We start from the raw sequence: 19,802 nt of genomic DNA, 5'->3' as shown, positions 1-19,802 counted from the left end.
CTCCTGGAACTGCAGTGGGCTTGTGGAATACTTGGGGAAGCAGCACTTGAACAAAATTGACAGTGAGGTCTTTCTGTGGCACTGGTATTTGAGCTGATACTTGAATGAATCAAAGGAGGCCACTTGGTGAAAAGGGAGGAAAGCACATGCCAGGCAGCCTCATGACACCCCATATTTATTGAGCATTTTATACAGCCCAGGCGCTGCTTTAAGTGCTATTTGTATTGACTCATTTAATACCGAAACACTACTATGAGATCGTTTCTATTGTTATTTCCACTTTACAGATTAGAAGACTGAGGCATAAAGTGGTTAGATGACCCATCAAAGGTCATGGAGTTCTGTTTTGAACCTGGACAGCCTGATGCCAGATCCCACATGCTTAACCACATACTACATTGAAAAACAAGCACAAAGATTCTGATGCAGGAAAAGCCTGTTGTGCTTAAGGAACAGGAAAAAGTCACTGTGACGAGAATATAATAAGAAAGAGTAGTAATGAAACCGTGCCGCATAGGGTTTACAGAAACTGGTGACTAATAGAAAATCTTGTGCTTGTTAAAACCCCTCCGCTTGTAACCTGCCTTCACTGACCAAGCTCGCCTTAATTAGTTTTTGACTCCTTAACCTCCCCCTGTGGATAATACCTCTGACATATGGGTCCCTACAGTAATGGGGGCTTAAGCTGTTTTTCAGAAACTTGGAATCAGCTCTTGTCCAATTCCAGCCAGATAAGACTAGTTGGGACCACCAACCCTAAAACTGGGCCTGCACAGAACATGGATTACCTCACCTTTTTCCTCCAATCACCTAAGACCACCTTGCTTCTTTATCTCATAAATATCTCAAACCCCTCACCTTCGGGGAGGTGGGTATGAGATTTGTTCTCCCTTCTGTCTCTTCACTTGGCTGCACTGTGAATAAACCCTCTCTCTGTTGTAAAAATCGGCATCTTGGGGTTTGGCTTGCTGTGCATCAGGCAAACAAACCTAGTTTGGTAGCAGTAGCATGAAAAGAAATCCACCTGTTAGGGCAAGGGCTGGATCATATAGGGCCTTGCAAACAACAAGTAGGATTTTGGATTTTATTCTCAAAGCCTTGGAGAACAATTGGACAGTCTTAAGCAAGGGAATAACCTAATATGGTTAATATTCAGAATTTAAAATGGTTATATTAGTCAGGATTTCCCAGAGAAACAGAACAAATAAGAGATATCTCTACTTCTATATCTCTGTCCCTCTATCTATCTATCTACCTATTTATCTATCTATCATCTAGTCTGTCTATCTACTTAACTATCTATCTACGGAGATATATTTTAAGGAATTGGCTCATGTGATTATAAGGGCTGCAAGTCTGAAAGCTTGAAGTCTGTAGGGGAGGACTGTAGGCTAGAAAAACAGATAAGAGTTGATGTTGCAGTCTTGAGTCCAAATTCCACAAAGCAAAAGACTGTAAACTCAGGTAGTGAGGAGAATCCTTTCCTTGGGAAACTCTGGTCTTTGTTCTTAAGGCCTTCGACTGATTGGATGACATCTACCCACATTATGGAGAGTAAGCTGCTTAACTCAGTCTACTGGTTTAAATATTAATCACATCTAAAAATTACTTCCAACCAAAATTACAGCAACAACTATACTGGTGTTTGACTGAAAAACCAAGTTGATACCTCAATGTCAACCACAGTGATGTATGAGAAAGTGACCTATTAAATGTAAATCCCACTCCTCAACCCCATTATTTCCATCCCTCCAACTTTCTAGCTCCCACACTAGCAGTCCCTCAACCACTGATCTTATTACTTCGTATTTTCAATTCTGCCCCATATAGGTCTTAGTTGCGGCGTGTGGGCTCTTTGCTGCGGCGCGTGGGCTTCTCTCTAGTTGTGACATGTGGGCTCCAGAAAGTGCGGGCACAGTAGTTGTGGCATGGACTTTCTAGCTGTGGTGCTCAGGCTCCAGAGTGCATAGGCTCTGTAGTTGCGGCACATGGGCTCTCTAGTTGTGGCGCATGGGCTTAGTTGCCCTGTGGCATGTGGGATCTTATTTCCCTGACCAGGGATGGAACCCGGATCCCCTGCATTGGAAGGCAGATTCTTAACCACTGGACCACCAGGGAAGTCTCAGCTCCATTTGTTCTTATTCCTTCTGTACTCCAGTTTAGAATCTGTAGGGGAGCAAAATATGCCATCCAGAAATGTGTCTCTGTGGCATGAGGATCAATTTGGACTGGTTATTTTTGAGAGACAGAAGACTAGGGAATTCTTTCTTTTTACCTTCCCCCTAACACCCTAAAATAATTTAGATAGAGGGCCTGTTCCCAGAACAGAGCTATCATCAGAGCTCTCTGTGTCCCACTGTTTCTGTGCAGCCCAGCAAAATACTTGTTTACCATACTTTTTCCATCTCAGTGTGAATTGCCTTCCTCCCCTTTCAAGTCCCAAACATCCCAACATCCTCTTCTGTCTTTAGCTGAAGATGGTATTTAAAGTGAGGATTTTTGCCATTTTGGCAAGTTACTCAGTTTTCCTAGTCTCTCCCATATATTCATGTTATTACACTTTTGTTAGATTTTCTCCTTTTAATCGTTCTCATTTCCATCTAATTCTCAGATCAGCCTGAAGAATTTATAAGGGTAGAAAATCTCTTCCTCCTCAATGCTGTCCTCAACTGGTTGCCCTTCTATCCCAGTGAATCTTTCTTCTCAACCACCTTTGATGCATCTTCCTCTTCTTCCACTTTAAATATTGGAATGATCCAAGGATATTTTCTCTACCCACATCTTTTTTCTTTTTATTTATATCCTTTTCTAGGTAAGTAATCTCATTCAATCCCAAGCCCTAAATTCTTTCAGCCCAAACCTCTTCATTAAGTTTCTTGCTCTGATATCCTACTGACTACTCAACATCTACACTTTGATGTGTAATAACCATCTCTGTCCAATATGGCTGAAACAGTGACAGTGTTTCCACTGTGCTGAAAATCTGCTTCTTCTGCCCCATCCAGCCCTACCTCCAACCCTATTTTAGCACATCCCAGCACTTCCATCCAGTTGCTCAAGCCCAAAACTTCACTTTCATCCTTCTGTTTCTTACACACACCAGGTTCAATACAGCAGTAAGCCTTATTGCTACTACCTCCAAAACATACCTTCGATCTGACCATTTCTCACCACCTCTCCTTCTACAAGACTAGCACAAACCACCACCGTATCTCCTTGGACTATTTGATCTTCTGTTTTTCTCTTGAGAGTCTCTTCTCTCATATCGAGCACAGTGATCTTTCAAAGAACAAATCACATCCAGTTGCTTCTACCTAAAACTCCACAATAGCTGCTCACTACACTTAGAATATAATCTAAACTCTGTCCTGGCAAGTTGCTTCTTGAGCTTTCTGTCCTCTACTTCCTTTTCTGCTATCATTCCCCTCTACTTTTCCCACTTTGTTCACTCTACATTGTTCTATTTTATCTTCTTTATAGCATTCTTCTGTTCCCTCAAAGTATCAGTTATTGGTTTACTTGTTTATTGTCTGTAAATCCCCACTTGAGTGTAAATTCTACCAGCATATTTCTTTCTCATTCCCTGCTATCCACCATGTACTTGGGTTAATCACTGTCACTTTGGAAGTACTAGTTATATATGTTTGCTACTTATCTCCTGTTTTCTCACTTTTGGTAGAAGTGTAGATAGAAGAACTATTTTACTTTCCTTTGAACTCTACTATATGAAGACAATAGCTCATCATTACAACAAATTAAAATCAACACCCAACCTTGCTGTGGAGACATTAAGGGTTGGAAGGATTTGTGGCAAATAGGAAAGTACAGCTCTCAGGCAAACGAGATGCCTGCTATTCAGCACCAGCCAACAGTTACCCTGAAGGAAGGTAAGTCTAGTGTCATGTTATATTTTAATCTTTTTTAGGAAGGCCCAGGTTCCTATCTTTAAGTGATATCTCTAGATTTATAAATAATCATAATTAACTCCATTCAAAAAAATGTATGAAGACCAAACACAACACATTTGCAGAATAGTTCTACTTTGTGGACTATCATTTTGCAGCTTTTACTATAGGATGATTTCATAGGCAAGAAAAAAAAAGCCTAAAGGAACTTAATGGAGTCATGGGTGATGATGACAAGGGCAGTGGAATCCTTAGGCAACTCGAAGAAGCTTCACCAGTTTTAGAGTTTTACCTCTAAATACAGCCTGACTGGAGTTGGAGTTGGGCCAGCCTAAGGTCTAAAGCCACAGTCTTCACAGGCAACTTTCAAATAGAGAGAGACATTTTATCTTCCTGCAGGACACTGGTTTCTGTGGTCCGTGAAAGTGAAAATCACAGAGAAATAAAAGAAAGGTAAAAATAGCCAGAGACTTTCATATGTGAAGGCGGGGGTAGCCTACACAGAAATTCAAATTCCTCACCTATGTAGTTTGAGGGGTCCTGGAAACTCATCTAATTCAGCCTCATACTTGCCTTGAGCTCCCTCATTCTGTGACCAGAATGACACTGGAAATTTGTCTTGAGAAATGTTTAAAATCACATTTATTAAAAAAAAAAAAAAAGTGAGTATATATCTCCTTCTCCATTTAGATATCCTACAAAGGCATAATTGTTTCAATTCAGTTCCATTCAATTGAAATAAGTAAACTTTCTCCAGTGCCTTCCTATAGGCTACACATGGTGTTTGTTGATGTAAAAACTGCTGAATTAAATAATATATAGGTTTTGCCTATAATGAGAAGAATACATTTTCTACCCCGCTTCTTCCATGTCACTTGGGATCGCTCCTTCATCCTTGGAACCCCTTCGGAGGAGGGTCCCAGAGAATCGTTGGCAATTAGCAGACTTCCATGTAGTGTTGTGATTTATTATGCCCATTATGTTTCTGTTACCTTGACTGCAAGCTTACAGAGTGGAAGAACTGAGTTTAAAACTTTTCTTTTTCACTTCAAGGACCCAGTATGGGTTGGGTCTCCAGGATTTTCTCAATTATCCCATATTGGTCTATAGACCAGCCTAAAACTTTTGTGCCAGTTAAGGACACTGCCACTGGGGTTTGCCCAGGAAAGGGCATAAATGGGCAATTGGTCGAGCTTCATTATTTGGTCATGATTCTTCCTAAGGTAAGAGGGAGAAAGTTCACTCTCCTCCATGGAATGATCTATTTTTTAGCCTGGCTGGCTATGTTCAGAATTTCAGGAGTAATTCCAAAAAAAGCTGTAGCTTCTAGGGAGTAAACGCCACAGAAAATGGTAGTAGATTTGAAAATCTGGGAGTTTGGGGGAGTCATGGCTTTACTTAAGGCTGTGAAATTTAAGAGAACCACAGTGGTGTATGTTCCACCTTTTTCCAAACTCAAAAGCTGACAATGAATTCCACCATGAGAGAGAACTAATTTGCTTTCAAAATTTATTGAGATTTTCTCACTAGGTGAAAATGGCAGGACATGCTTCAGAGCTGACAAGAATTGGCCCTCTGTTCAGAATAGGAAGAAAGAAAAGTATAAGGAAAGGACATACTTGGAACTCAGTGTGGGCCCCGCTCACACTGGGTTTTAGCCAGTGAAATCCTGTGAATTATCAAAGCTCTTAACTAATGCATTTAACACTTCTATTAGGCAAATTAGTCCATTTAATCCCATTTATACCAAAGGACAGAGAGGAATTAAATGACTCAGAGTCCCCGAATCTGAGGGAAGCAGACTCAGCCAGAAGTCAGTCTTCCCTGTATCATTTGCAGGTTTACTCCCACATAATCTATTTCAAACACCTTCCCCTCTGATGTGCTGGTCTGTGTCCCTTCTGCTCCTCCTGAGGAATGAACGGGAGCCGGTAGAACAGAACTAGAATCAATGAGAACAAAGGCTTTGTAACTCTCTGAGTTTCAACAGAAAAGCAGGGCCCAGAAATCTCAGATGACCTCAGTAGAACTGAGTTTTATTTTTGCACCTGCAAAGAAAGGAAAGAAGACTTAAGACCCTAGACTGTCTCATTAGGCACCTTCATACTTTATCCCATTTGATTCTATGCTCTCAATAACCCTCTGACAGAGATCTATTAACCGTGTTTTACAGATGAGTAAGCCATAAATCAGAGAGGTTAAATAAATAGCTGAAAGTGAATTTTATTTGCTTTGTTTAGAATGACTGAATTTGTAAAAAAAAAAAAATGTGTTAAAATCAAGAAAAACAAAACCAAACAAAAAAAATAAACAGCTGAAGCTAATAAGTGACATCATTGTGATCTGAAATGATTCCAGAGTCCATCCACTTTGCATGGAACTGTTCAGCTTCCACATAGCAATTAATAAGCTCTGTAAAAAAAAAAAAAAAAAAAAAAAGCTCTGTAACCTTAGAAAAATTCTTTCACCTCTCTGGATCTCTATAAAAATGGAGTTGGGGGCTTCCCTGGTGGCGCAGTGGTTGAGAATCTGCCTGCCAATGCAGGGGACACGGGTTTGAGCTCTGGTCTGGGAGGATCCCACATGCCGCGGAGCAACTAAGCCCATGTGTCACAACTACTGAGCCTGCGCGTCTGGAGCCTGTGAGCCACAACAAGAGAGGCCCCTACAGTGAGAGGCCCGCGCACCACGATGAAGAGTGGCCCCCGCTTGCCTCAACTGGAGAAAGCCCTCGCACAGAAACGAAGACCCAACACAACCATAAATAAATAAATAAATAAATTTTTTTAAAAAATGGAGTTGGAATAATATCTTTGCAGATCTAAAACGTCTGTGGCTCTGGAGGGGAGGTACTTTTCTATTTGACGCATTATAGACCAACCCTCTAAAGAACTGTGGAGCGTCTGAAATTTGCTTGAAAGCCAACAAGTGAGGCTGCCACCATTCCATAGATATTGGCAGAAAACATGTGATTCCTGGGTCAGAGACAAAGGACTTTATTGCTCACAGCACAGCAGGCCCACGAGCTTCACGTTTGCATCAGTGACTCTTGTTCCCCAAGTCCCACAAGGGTGATACAAAGGGACCCAAGTGGATGTTGCATACAGAGTGGGTTTGGGTCACTGCTGAGAAACCCGAGCTTAGGAAGCTCCAATCTTATAAAGGGCTGGTAGCGAGTCTCCCCAACATTTTCCCCAGAGGGAGAAAGATTACTCTGGTCAGAAAACAAATCTGCCTTTTGTCTTGGAAGGAGACACTACCACTATCTTTCAAGGTGTTTGCAGCACAGACATCCTTGAAAGAACAGTCTGGAACAAGAACTGATAGAAGATGTGTAGAAACACCAGGAAGAATACACATCGCACAGTTTCAGTGTACTGAAAACTGTGAATTGCTGTAGCCAGGTTTGAGACTAGTGCCTTCTTTGGTTCATTTCAGTGCCATTTGAGCAAAACTTAACTGAGACTTTACTCTGTGCCAGAGACTGAGTTAAACATTGCAGATAGAGAGATGAATGAAGCAACTTACAATGGGAGAGACAAAGGAGTAAAGGCAAATTTGCCCCATTGGTAATAAGGTCTGGGATAACGTGTAGCACAGGTTAACAAGTGAGTGGAGAAGAGACACATTTAACACAGCCTTTGGGTTAGAGAAAGTTGACACCTGAGCTGAGTCTTTAGAATTTGTACAGTTTGAGGATGTAGAGAGATAGAATTCTAGGTAGAGGGAATAGCTTTAGCCAAAAAAGGTGCTGAAAAATGTTCAGGTAAACCTGAGAGGTTCTGTCTCTCAAAAATGTCAAGTATAGGGCAGGGAGATGAGGTACATACTTTCAGCTATGTCAGCAGGACCTCGGAATAAAGGTTCTTGTATGCAAGAATGCTTAGATAATTGTCCTGAAAAGAAAAGGGGCTTAGGCAGCTGAAGATTAATTCTGGATGCTGTAAGGAGAATGGATTGCAGATTTGATACTGAGGACAAAGAGACCAGTTAGGAGGCTGTTGCTTTTCTCCGAGAAAGAAATGAACTAGAACAGTAGCAGTTGGGCTGGGGAAAAGAAGAAAAAAAAAAAAAAAAAGACGCAACAACCCAGCGTCCTAGACTCTTAGTAAATGCACTCTATTGGGTAGACAGATCCAGTGACTTATGGAACAATGGTGGTATGTCTGATAACAGTAAAATTTGGAAAAAAACCCTTACTACCCTAAGATATCAACTGGTGATTAATCATAGTGAATAAAGCTTCTGGAGTCAGAAAGACTTAGGCTTAAATCCAAGCTCTAGCAGCTTTGTGACTGAGAAAATGTTACTTAACTTCTCTAAGTTCCCTTATATGTAAGAAGGTGGAAGGCAGTAACACTTATCACGTGAAGTTGTCCTAAGGATTAAATGAGGGGTAAGATAAAAACATGTAAAGTACTTGGCACAGTTTCTGGCACATAGTAAATGCTCAAAAAATAATGGTTTTGTTTTTTTTTTTATTACAAGCCAGGAAACTCCCATTAAGTGTACACCCTGAAATCCAAACAGCAGCAGGATGGCATTAATATGTACACCATTCATGATTATTAAGTTCATCAAGTAAACATTCTAGGCATCCTAGATCACATTTAAATGCACTCATACTATTCCTACTGAATCACTAAATACACTGCCTAAGGACACATACACTCGTTGCAGTTACCTCAAGTGCTAAATGTAACAAAACTTCATTTCTATAAAAATGGGACAAAAATCTCTGTTTTCACTAATTATAATTAGCCTTTCCCCCAATTAGTGTGAATTAGTAAACCATAATGACTTACTGAAGTCTAAGCCTTCTTCAAAAGAATAAAATAGCTTTTCCGTTGACTTAAAAATTATACTGCTTTCTAGATGTCATTTCACTCTCATTTTCCTGTAATTCTGTATTTCGCTGAGAGGCAATGCATGTGTACTACTGAAACCAAACTACTTCAACAAAACAAGCTGGGGTCAAGTTTTCACTCTGACTGCATAGCTTTGAAAAAGTCAATAATTTCTCTGAACTTCAGTTTCCTCATTGCATTCCTCATGTCTACTTCCCAGAGTCGAAGCTTACATGACGGCATGATGAGTGAGATCACTCCTTTCCATTCCTCTCTAAACATGTAAAAAAAGAAAAACACAAGTTCCCAGCGTTTTCATAGTTTTGGCCCACAGTATCTTTGTTTTACTGCACCCATCATGGTGTCTCTGGCCCACTTCCTACTGGATCAGCTGTCTAATTCTCTTAGAAGTTCCAAGTTCAATTTCATGAAACATGAAATTTATCCAGCTCATGTATGTGAATGAGGTAATTGTAGAAAGATTGATCTTCAGACAATGGACTCACTGGTCTTTGGTCAAATACCCACCCTAGTGCAAATACCCACCCTAAAAAACATCCTAAAATTTATGTGAAACCACAAAAGACCCCAAATAGCCAAAACAATCCTGAGAATAAAGAACAAAGCTGGATATATCACACTCCCTAATTTCTAATTATTTTACAAAGCTATGATAATCAAAACAGCATGATATTGGCAGAAAAACAGGCACACAGATCAATGAAACAGAATTGAGAGCTCAGAAATAAAACCACACATATATAGACAATTTACAACAAAGGAACAAAGAACATATGATGGAGAGAGGATAGTCTCGTCAATAAATGCTGTTGGGAAAACTGGACAGCCATAGGCAAAAGAATGAAACTAGACCACTATCTCACTCCATACCCAAAAATCAACTCAAAATTGATTAAAGACTTGAATGTAAAATCTAAAACCATAAGACCCCTAGAAGAAAACACTGGCAGTGTGCTCTTTGACATGAGTCTTAGCAATATCTTTCTGGATATGTCTCCTCAGGCAAGGGAAACAAAAGCAAAAATAATCAAATGGGACTACCTCAAACTAAAAAAGCTTCTGCACAGCAAAGAAAACCATCAACAAAGTGAAAAGACAACCTACCAAATGAGAGAAGATATCTGCAAATCATATATCCGATAAGGGATTCATATCCAAAATGTGTAAAGAACTCATACAACTCAACAACAAACATACAAACACCTGATTAAAAAATGGGCAGATGATGTGATAGACATTGTTTCCAAAGAAGACATACAGATAGCCAAAGGTATATGAAAAGATATTTAGCATCACTAATTATTAGGGAAATGCAAGTCAAAACTACAATGAGATAACCCTTCTAACAGGTGTGAGGTGGTATTATCAAAAAGGGCCAGAAATAAAAAGTGTTAGAGAGGATGTGGAGAAAAGGGAACCCTCCTGCACTGTTGGTGGGAATGTAAATTGGTACTCACTTTACATATGGAAAACAACTGTTTCATATGGAAAACAGTATGGAGATTTTTCAAAAAATTAAGAATAGAACTACTATATGATCTAAGCTATTCTATTCCATTTCTGGGTATTTATCCAAAGAATATGGAAACACTAATTCAAGAATATATATGCACCCCTATATTCATCGCAGCATTATTTACAAGATATAGAAACAAACTAAGATATGGAAACAACCATAGTGCCCATTAATGGATGAATGGATAAAGATGTGTGTATATATATAACTGAATACTACTCAGCCATAATAAAAGATGAAATCTTGCCATTTGTGACAACACTGATGGACTTTGAGGGTATTATGCTAAGTGAAATAAGTCAGATGGGGAGAGACAAATACAATATGATTCCACTCATATGTGGAATATAAAAAAAATGAAACGTAATATATTAACAAACAAAACCAAATGAAAACAAACACATAGATGCAGAGAACAGTGGTGGTTACCAGAAGGGAAGGGGGGTGGGGAGTGGGGGGAGGCGTAAATGGGTAAAGGGGGTCAACAATATGGTGACAGGTGGAAACGAAACTTTTGGTGGTGAGCATGCTGTAGCGTACACAGAAGTCTAAATATAACATTGCACACGTGAAATTGATATAGTGTTGTAAACCAGTAAAAATCAAACAAAAAAGCACTGTGTAGGAAGCCCTGGTGATTAGGCAGAAAAGGAAATGCTAGGAATGGGTTCCTTCCTTCACCCTACCCTACATGTCCAAATCCGACTGGGACAATGAGGAGCCCAGGACCACTTTCTTCATAAAAGCTTATAAGTAAATACACCCAGGCTTATAATATTTTCCCCTCCATTTTCTGGCTTTATTTCCTTAGGAAAAAGTCCCAGAAACAAGTTTACTGAGTACACCTGGATATGGATCTATTTTTACGACTTTTGGAATGAACTGCCAATGTCCAACACCATAGGCAGTGCATACATAAATATTCCAGTTTTATCACATCTTTGTTGACATTGTACATTATAATTTCAGTTCCTTTTCTTCTACCTTACTCACCTTTTCTTCTACCTAACTTACTACCTTACTTACATCTTTAAGTATTAAAACACTTTACTGTGCTTGTTAATCAAATATGTCTACAAATAATAGGGCAGAATAGAAAAGTTGCTAATGAAAACTAAACTCCAAGTGATTACTCTAGAGAATGATTTGAGTCACCAGTTAAAAATAAGGAAGAGAAAAAAAATCTCATAAAGAGTGTCTGATTTTTCAATTCTCTCGACCAAGACAGGTCTGTACAAACTGTACACAGCTTCAAACTTAGTTATTCCAGCCCTCTAGCTCCAAGTAGGGAATCGACAAAATTTTATCAAGCATATTCTATATTGCACTGTGGGAGTTTCAGCATTTACCTAGAATGAAGGCGGCAGAATTGGAGGAAGTGAGAGCCCTACTAGAATTTCAAGACAGGCACAGTCTGCTCTGAAACTGTCAGGCTGCTCCTCAGAGAAGCCCAGTTCAACCTGATAATTAGCTTATGACTGAACTGTTCAGATTCATGATGAGCTTTAGCAGGTCCCTCTCCTCTCCAAGCTCTGCTAAAGATGACTGATTACAGTTATAAAATTCGAACCACTAAGATTCTCTCCAACTCTGATATGTAATTTATACAAAATGTCACTTGAAAATTAAATATAAGATGAAAGTACAGGAATCTGCACTTTCCTGAGACAGATTCCTAATGTTAACTTATTTTATGATTGTTTCAACAATTGATGCATAGAATGTGCTAGAATTTTAAATCAAGCATCTGAAAATATTCTTCTCACTATATTCTTGACTACAAACTTGGTCTCAGCCTCCATCATCTCTTGGGTTACTAACAGCATCCTCACTGGAATATCTACCTCCACCCTGGTTCCAATAGCAAGAGGGAGTTTTAAAATTAAGACTTTATTTGCTTAAAGCAGTTTTAGGTACACAGTAAAATTTAGAGGAAGGTACAGAGATTTCCTACATACCACCCTTCCAGCCCGTCTCCATGCACGCACAGCCTTTCCCGTTATTAACATTCCCCACCAGAGTGGTACATTTGTTACACTTGATGAACTTATTTTGACACAAATACTCACTCAAAGTCCACAGTTTACAATATGGTTCACTCCTGGTTTGTACATTCTGTGGGTTTGCACAAATCTATGATATGTATTCATCAGACTTCTCAAGAACAAATGAAGGCAATCCTTCAGTGGAAGTTTTAGAAATTACTGAAGGACATCGGCCAAACCATTATTCAAGTAACAAGGCTAGTTTTGAACATGTAAGAACTCAAGGAATACCATACTCTTGAGTTGTTTCTGAGGAATATATTAAAGGATGGGCTCCAAGACTGACTAAAGACTGACTGGGGGAAATTTAATTTATTCCAGTAAAGATACAAACAAACTCTTTTACTATAGCTAGACAAGTTGATACTAAAATCCATATGGAAAAAGTAAACATATAATAATAGTTACAACAATGTTGTAAAAGAAGACCTATAAGGGAGGGAGAACTAGTTTTAATAGATATTGAAACAAACAGCTATACCTACTAAAACATACTAATGCATGAATAGACAGAAGGCCAACGGAATGAAACAAAGTCCAGAAACACATTGAACTATATATGAAAACTTAGTATACAAAAAGGTAGTATCTCATATCAATGGGGAAAGAAGTTTTTAATAGATTGCCTTAAAATAACTGAATATCCATTTGAAAAGCTTAAATGATATTTTCTCACATCGTATGTAGGAGTAAACTCCTATTAGAACAAACAAATGTGACAAATATACAACGATCCAGGTACTAGAAGAAAATTCTTTTATAACCTGAGTATAAGGAAAGGCTGTCCATGACACAAAATTTATCACTAATTTAAAAAAAAGATAAATTTGTCTTTAAAATTTAAATGTTAAAATAAAAAATGTGAAAGATCATGATAAATGTATATACAAAAGTCACAAGAAAATGGACAAATTGGGAGGAAAAAAAATTGTGGTGAATATTCTGGATGACTAGTAACACTAAAATATAAAGACTTTATTTTTAATTGGTGGGGAGAAAAATCAAAAATGGCAAGGGACATTAAAAACTCACAAAAATATATTAAATGACTTTTAAACATGTGAAAGCTGTTCAATCTCATTCATAATAAGAGAAATGCAAATTAAAATCTACACTAAAATATCATTTTTCACCAATTAGATTGGCAAGACATTCAAAAGCTTGATAAAATCCACTATTGGCAAAACTGTAGAAAAATAGTTCATCATATATTGTTGATGGAAATAAAAAATGGTGCAAAAATGGAGAGAAATTTAGCAATATCTAATAAAACTACATGTTCATTTACATCTTAACCCAGAAATCCACTAAGAATTTACCTCTTAACCCAGAAATCTTCTAAGAATTTAAATGATGATAAAAGTCCAACACTAGGAAAATAAATTTGTGCGTGGCTATTATTTACAACATCGTTAGTAATTGCAATATGTTGGAATCAACCTCAATGCCCAAATATAGGGTACTGGTTAAATAAACTGCTCCATCTACAGAATGGAATGCTACATAGCCATAAAAATGATAAGGAAGATATCTATGAACTGATATGGAGTGATTTCCAGGATATATTGTTAAGTGAAAAAACACAACATATATATATATATATATATATATATATATATATATATATATATATATATATATATATATATATATATATATAGTATGTGATAACTTTGAGGTAAGAAAGAAGGTAAAATAAAATAAGATACACATATCTGTTTACTGTTGCAAGATGAAATACAGGAAGAATAAACCAAATGAAAAATAAAATTGGTTATCTGCGGGAGATGAAAGAAAAACTGAGTGGCAGATATTTTTCTGAGTGTATTTTTTTGCATAGTTTTGACTTTTAGAAGCATGTTAATGTTCTACAAATTAACGTACATATGTACAATGAAATAAAAAAGGATGGGATAAAAGAAAAAATCTAAAAATGTGAACAGAAACAAATGAATCCTACTGTATTTCAAATTAATAATATAACACGCAGAAATAACATCTCTGGTATGAAAATTGGAAGAAGGAAGTTGTTTTCTTCATTTATAAATGGTAGCTCAGCCATTTTCACAAAGAGTTTGTATCCCTTCAGATCCCTACCATTCATATGTAAAAAGCATACTCAAGGTAGACGTTGCATGTGTGTGTGTGTTTGCATGTGTATGTGTGCCCCCTACACGTGTGATGCATGTACATGGAAGAATGCATGGATTTAACTAAAAAAGTCCTAAATTCAAATCCACTAATAATGAACCATCAGAAAGAGAAAACAAGCAAACTATCCCCTTTAAAAATCACATCAAAAAGAATAAAATAACTAGGAAAAAACTTAACTAAGGAGATGAAAGATCTATACTCTGAAAACTATAAAACACTGATGAAGGAAATTGAAGATGATACAAAGAAATGGAAAGATACCTCATGTTCATGGATTGGGAGAAACAACATTGTTAAAATATCCATACTACCCAAAGCAGTCTACAGATTTAATGCAATCCTATCAAATTACCCATGAATTTTTCACAGATCAAGAACAAACAATCTTACAATTTATATGGAAACACCAAAGACCCCGAATAGCCAAAGCAATCTTGAGAAAAAAAGAACAAAGCTGGAGGTATCACACTCCCTGACTTTAGACTATACTACAAAGCTACAGTAATCAAATCCCAAATGTGGGATTTGGGGAAGGTAACTTAACCTCTAGTTTTCCCATATGCAAAATGTAGTGATTAGTGCAATCACAAGGGAAGATTATACTGAGGATTCAATGAGATAATGTGGTTCAGAGCATAGGTTGTAAAATCCTATTCCTGGATTCAAATCTCAGCATGATCTCATTCTAACTTTGGAATCTTGGATGCAGTATTTAACTTCTTTGAGTCTAAGTTTCCTCTTCTGTACAACTGAAGAAATAGTCATACCTGCGTCCTAAATTTAGGGTAAGGACTAAATAAGTGTACTTATTCAAATAAATGAGGTCATTCATGTAACGGACTTCACTGGAATATAAATGCCACAAAAATGCAGTTTCTTTTTAATTTTATTCACTGCTGTACCTTCAATTCTAGACCCTGCCTGGCACACATCCAGCACTCATCACACATCTGTGAAATGAATGAATAAAAGCCTTTTCCTGGTCCCCGATACATAAAGAGTACATAAATGTTAGCTGTGTTGTCATTTTCTTCATAATTCTGAACATCCTTATTATTATTAATGTATGTAAAGATGTTTTGGCTTCAAAAATAAGTGGGAAAATGTAGACAATCCCTTTTATTTCAACATGTAGTGTTGAACTTCATTGAATAACATAAAGAAGATTGACAACCGAGGAGTAATCTGGGAGAAAAAATGGTTTGATGGCAGAAAAGAGTACATGCAGTCCCTTCTTGATTGGTGTGTCCACATTGGTTACTGTGGTGCCTCCCGTACCCTGTTCTCTAGCGTGAAGAGGAAAAATAAAAGAAAAAATGGCATCCACAAGCTAAAAATACTCAATCTGAAACTACAAAAATGAGGTAGAAGCTCTGAGTATCAGTAATTGATCCCTTTGAAGTTTCATGTTAGGAGAAACTCGGGCCCCTAACAGAAGCTCCTGATCTCTTAGGGGAAAAGTAAACCCTTTAGAAATAAGTTTTCTCATAGCTTAATAACAGGTTTCAGTTCTCCTTGAGAAAAAGTCTTGGCTAGATTACACCCCAGAGCCATATTTCTTAAAAACTCTGACAGCTGAAATTCTGGACTGAGCAACGAAATAGCTTTGGGAAGAAAAAGGGAGCTTACAGTTGGAAAAGGAAACCCAATCCTTTTATGGAAACCCAATCTATATGCTGTGTACTGTCATGCCACCATGATTCAAATCAGGAAGGGTTTTGTTTTGGCTCTTCTCAGTTAAGAAATTATTTACTTTGGAAATGAGAAATTTTGTTGTGGAATAAAAATGGCATGGTTCAAAATGACAATTGGAGGTCTGTGGCATAAAGACCAATGTGGATTCAGGGTTTCTATAATGAAGAGACTTCATCCGGATCTTAAGACTCTTATCTGGAAAGAACACAGGTCTAGGTCCAGCTCTGATGTTAACTGACTGGTCACGTTGGGCAGGTTGTTTTTCCTTCTAGACCAGTTTCCTCATTTTTAAATACCAGGGGGACAAAAGAGGCAAGTTAGACTAAATGCTTTTAAAGCTCCTTTCCAGCTTTTCAATAACTACACAAGTGACTTCAAAATAGGCACCGTAGTTCATCCATAACACAGAATACACGCAGCAATGGCCTGCCAGATCCTTCTTCTGCACAAGGGATGGGAAGGGCAGTGGTGACACTCACTAGCATTTTCATGCCAGTTAGATCTATTTAACCTTTAGAATTCTGATTTCCCAAGCTTAAATCTTTTTTGTTTGTTTGTTTTTGGCTGCACCACATGGCTTGTGGGATCTTAGTTCCCTGACCAGGGATCGAACCCGGGTCCACAGCAGTGAAAGCCTGAGTCTTAACGGCTGGACGGCCAGGGAATTCCCCCAAGCTTAAATCCTGATATCCACCACTAATACCAGAAAGCCTTACTAGTTCCTCTGGACAAAATTCTCCCTGTACCATCATATTTGTGCCATAGTTCAGCACGTGTGCTAGTCTGCCTTCTATTAGAAACGCTCGGATAAATGTCTGTCTCCTTCCCGTGTTGATGACCCTAGAAGATGAGGGCCCACGTACTGCACGCTGTGGGTTCCCCACTGTGCCTAGCATGGTGTTGTTCACAGAATTAGCTTCACCAAGTTTCCCTCGTTAGTAAACCCATGCAGCCATCCTCTCCGGGTCCCCTTCTCTTTTACAGCCCTCTGAAATGACTTTAAGATCCATTTAGAACGCAACACACTTTCTAAAGACAGGAAAAAGATTTTGTATACCTATTTGCAATGTATAACAAGCTTTTCTTTCCAGCCAGAACAAAACTTTCTTTAAAAATGCATCTGTTCAGTTGGAAATTTCTCACTTTGGTGGGATTCAAAATGTCTGTTACTGAAAAGTTAGTATTTTGTTTTTGTTTTTATTTCCCGAAAGATAATTCCTTGGACCAACAATCACTTCAGTGATGAAACAGGGATGGAAGGAGAGAGTCAGCCCTTCCCTCCGTAGGTTTGCTCTTATTACACTCAGGTGTACCTCCCCTTCACAGTCTCATTTCAGGCTGGTGGGTCATCGACCTTGACAACTTTTGCCCACAGTTCAGGCAGTGGCTCTTTTTTGAGTGAGGTTGTCACTCCGCCTGCCTCTGCCCTGACCATGACCGGTGTGAAGCCGACTTCTGCCCTTGCCCATGCAGCAGTATGGGCACTTCATTTGGGCTCTGGGCCCAAAGGGACCTCTCACTACCCTTGTACGAGTGACTGCATGTTCCACTGTGCAGAAGTAGAATCCATATCAGTCCCAGGAAAATTCATGTTTTCTGCTTCAGCTTTTTCCAGAGAGCCACACATTTTTGGGCTATCATGTGCTACCAGCCATTAATGAAGCTGCTTTTGGATACCCATTTGGCTAGTTTTCCTTGATTGTACCCTCCCTCTGCTAGCACCTTGGAGGAGAGAAAAGATGAGCTATTGGCTGATCCTCCAAGCATTGATCGTGAGAAAATCCAAAGCTTCCTCTCATGCTCTCTGAACTCGACAGCTTTAGCTGCCTTAAGATTCTTGGGCAGGTACAACAGGCAACACCCTGGCCAGGAAGCCAGGCAGCAAGACTCCAACTCTTGAGCCTTCCACTTACTTTCACTTAGTGTAAACGAGAAGATGGAAAAGAAGGAATGCTAAAAGTTATTTTTTCCAGTTTCAAGAATGACTAGGTCTGAATACAACAATCAGAATTCTCTATTACTCTGTAGGATATTTCTGTGAGTTTGTCTGGGGAGGACTAGAAGGATGGAAGGCAATTATTTCCAAAGATGAAATTATACTTGTGGCAAAGAGCAGACTGTTTTAATGACTAAGCTACTTTCATTATTGAAAACAAGCTTTCCCTTGAAACCTACAGTTTAAAGGAAAAAATGCTTAGCAAACCCTAAATCATTGAATTATTGGAGAAAATCAGAGTAATTCTACACCCCCTTAATTAATAGGGAATGAACAACAACAACAAAAACAAAATAGGGAATGAACAAGCAATTCAGCTGTGGGTGGGATTTTTACTTTAACTCAATTTAAAACAGAAAAATACATATTTATCTCTCTGTTGATTCTAAAAGAAATACACATAAATCCTAGGTGTATGCACAACACTTATAGGATAATTCTTGCCTAGATACAGTTGTACCTAATTATGGACATCTTATCAAAACCTTTCCCCCATCATCATGTCCATGAAGTTTTATGTGACAGGATGTGGAGTTACCTGATAGAAGGATAGACTCTTATGGAAATAAGTGTGGTGTATTACCCAGGACAGTGTCCAAAAGACATGTGAGTTCTTGTACCACTTTGTCCCAAAATGGTGATTCCATTTATGACTAAGAAGTCCTCCCATTGCCAAAGAGGAATATTCCATATTCCAACAGTTGTAATTACTGTGTTATTCTAAATAGTGAGCCAAACATTGTCTCCCTGCAACTTGGAGCCCATGATTGGAAATCTGCTGTTTGGGTTTGCCAAATTCTACTACTTCAAATGATGACTCTTCAGATATGTGTTAGTATTTCTTACTTCTTGGGCAAGATAAGCCTTTTCAGATCTTTCAACTGCTCCTTAAAAACTCTTAATTCAAGTAAACTGTCTTGTATGACCACCTTTTAAATGTGTTATATTCAGTGGCCCTTCTCTTCTGGTTTGAATAATGAGTTGCTTGTTTAAGTTATATTCTAGATTCCCACTACCTGATATTTTACTTTAACTGTTTGTTGTCTGTTTCTTCCATTAGGATATAAGTGCCTTAAAAACAAATATTTGTTTTGTCCCATGCTATACTTACTCTTCAGAATAATGCCATCACATAGCAGGTGTGCAACAAATATTTATTGTATAAAATTGAATAAACAAATGAATGTATCATTTATTTTTAAAAATAAATAAGCTAAAGTAAAAATAAGAAAGCTATAAATCATCTACAATTCTATAACTCAGAAAAAATTAACATTTAGTGACAAAGTAATGATTCACCTGAGGTGTCAAGGTTATGCAGGAGTGAACCAGGAAGGAGGGAGGAGAGGAGAGGACTATTTCAGCGGAAAAAGAATGTGTAAGGGGCTGTGATGGAGGAAGTGCTAAGACAGGCTGGCTGGAGGGGTGGTGTGAGGGAAACTATGTGCCAGATCTAGGGGAGAGGAAGGCAGGGCCTCGACCACGCAGGAAAAGTCAGGCAGGTACTCCTTGTGAAAGAGCTTTGTCTTCATCCTTTGAGCCACTGCATGCCATTGAAGTGTTCCACGAAGGGACGCTTGGGCAAATTTACGTTAAAAAATCACTCTATATCATAGAGAACTA

At 38.4% G+C, this 19,802-nt stretch overlaps 1 long non-coding RNA gene across 2 annotated transcripts in view; it reads right to left on the bottom strand.

Annotated features, from left to right (window-relative positions):
• LOC309612276 overlaps positions 1 to 19,802 on the bottom strand; it is a 271,326-nt gene that overhangs the window by 133,416 nt on the left and 118,108 nt on the right. The gene's annotated exons all lie outside the window — the stretch shown is intronic.

This window comes from Balaenoptera borealis (assembly GCF_965194805.1).
Source record: "Balaenoptera borealis genome assembly, chromosome: 15".
NCBI lineage: Eukaryota > Metazoa > Chordata > Mammalia > Artiodactyla > Balaenopteridae > Balaenoptera > Balaenoptera borealis.
This window is presented reverse-complemented; position numbering and strand designations above follow the sequence as displayed.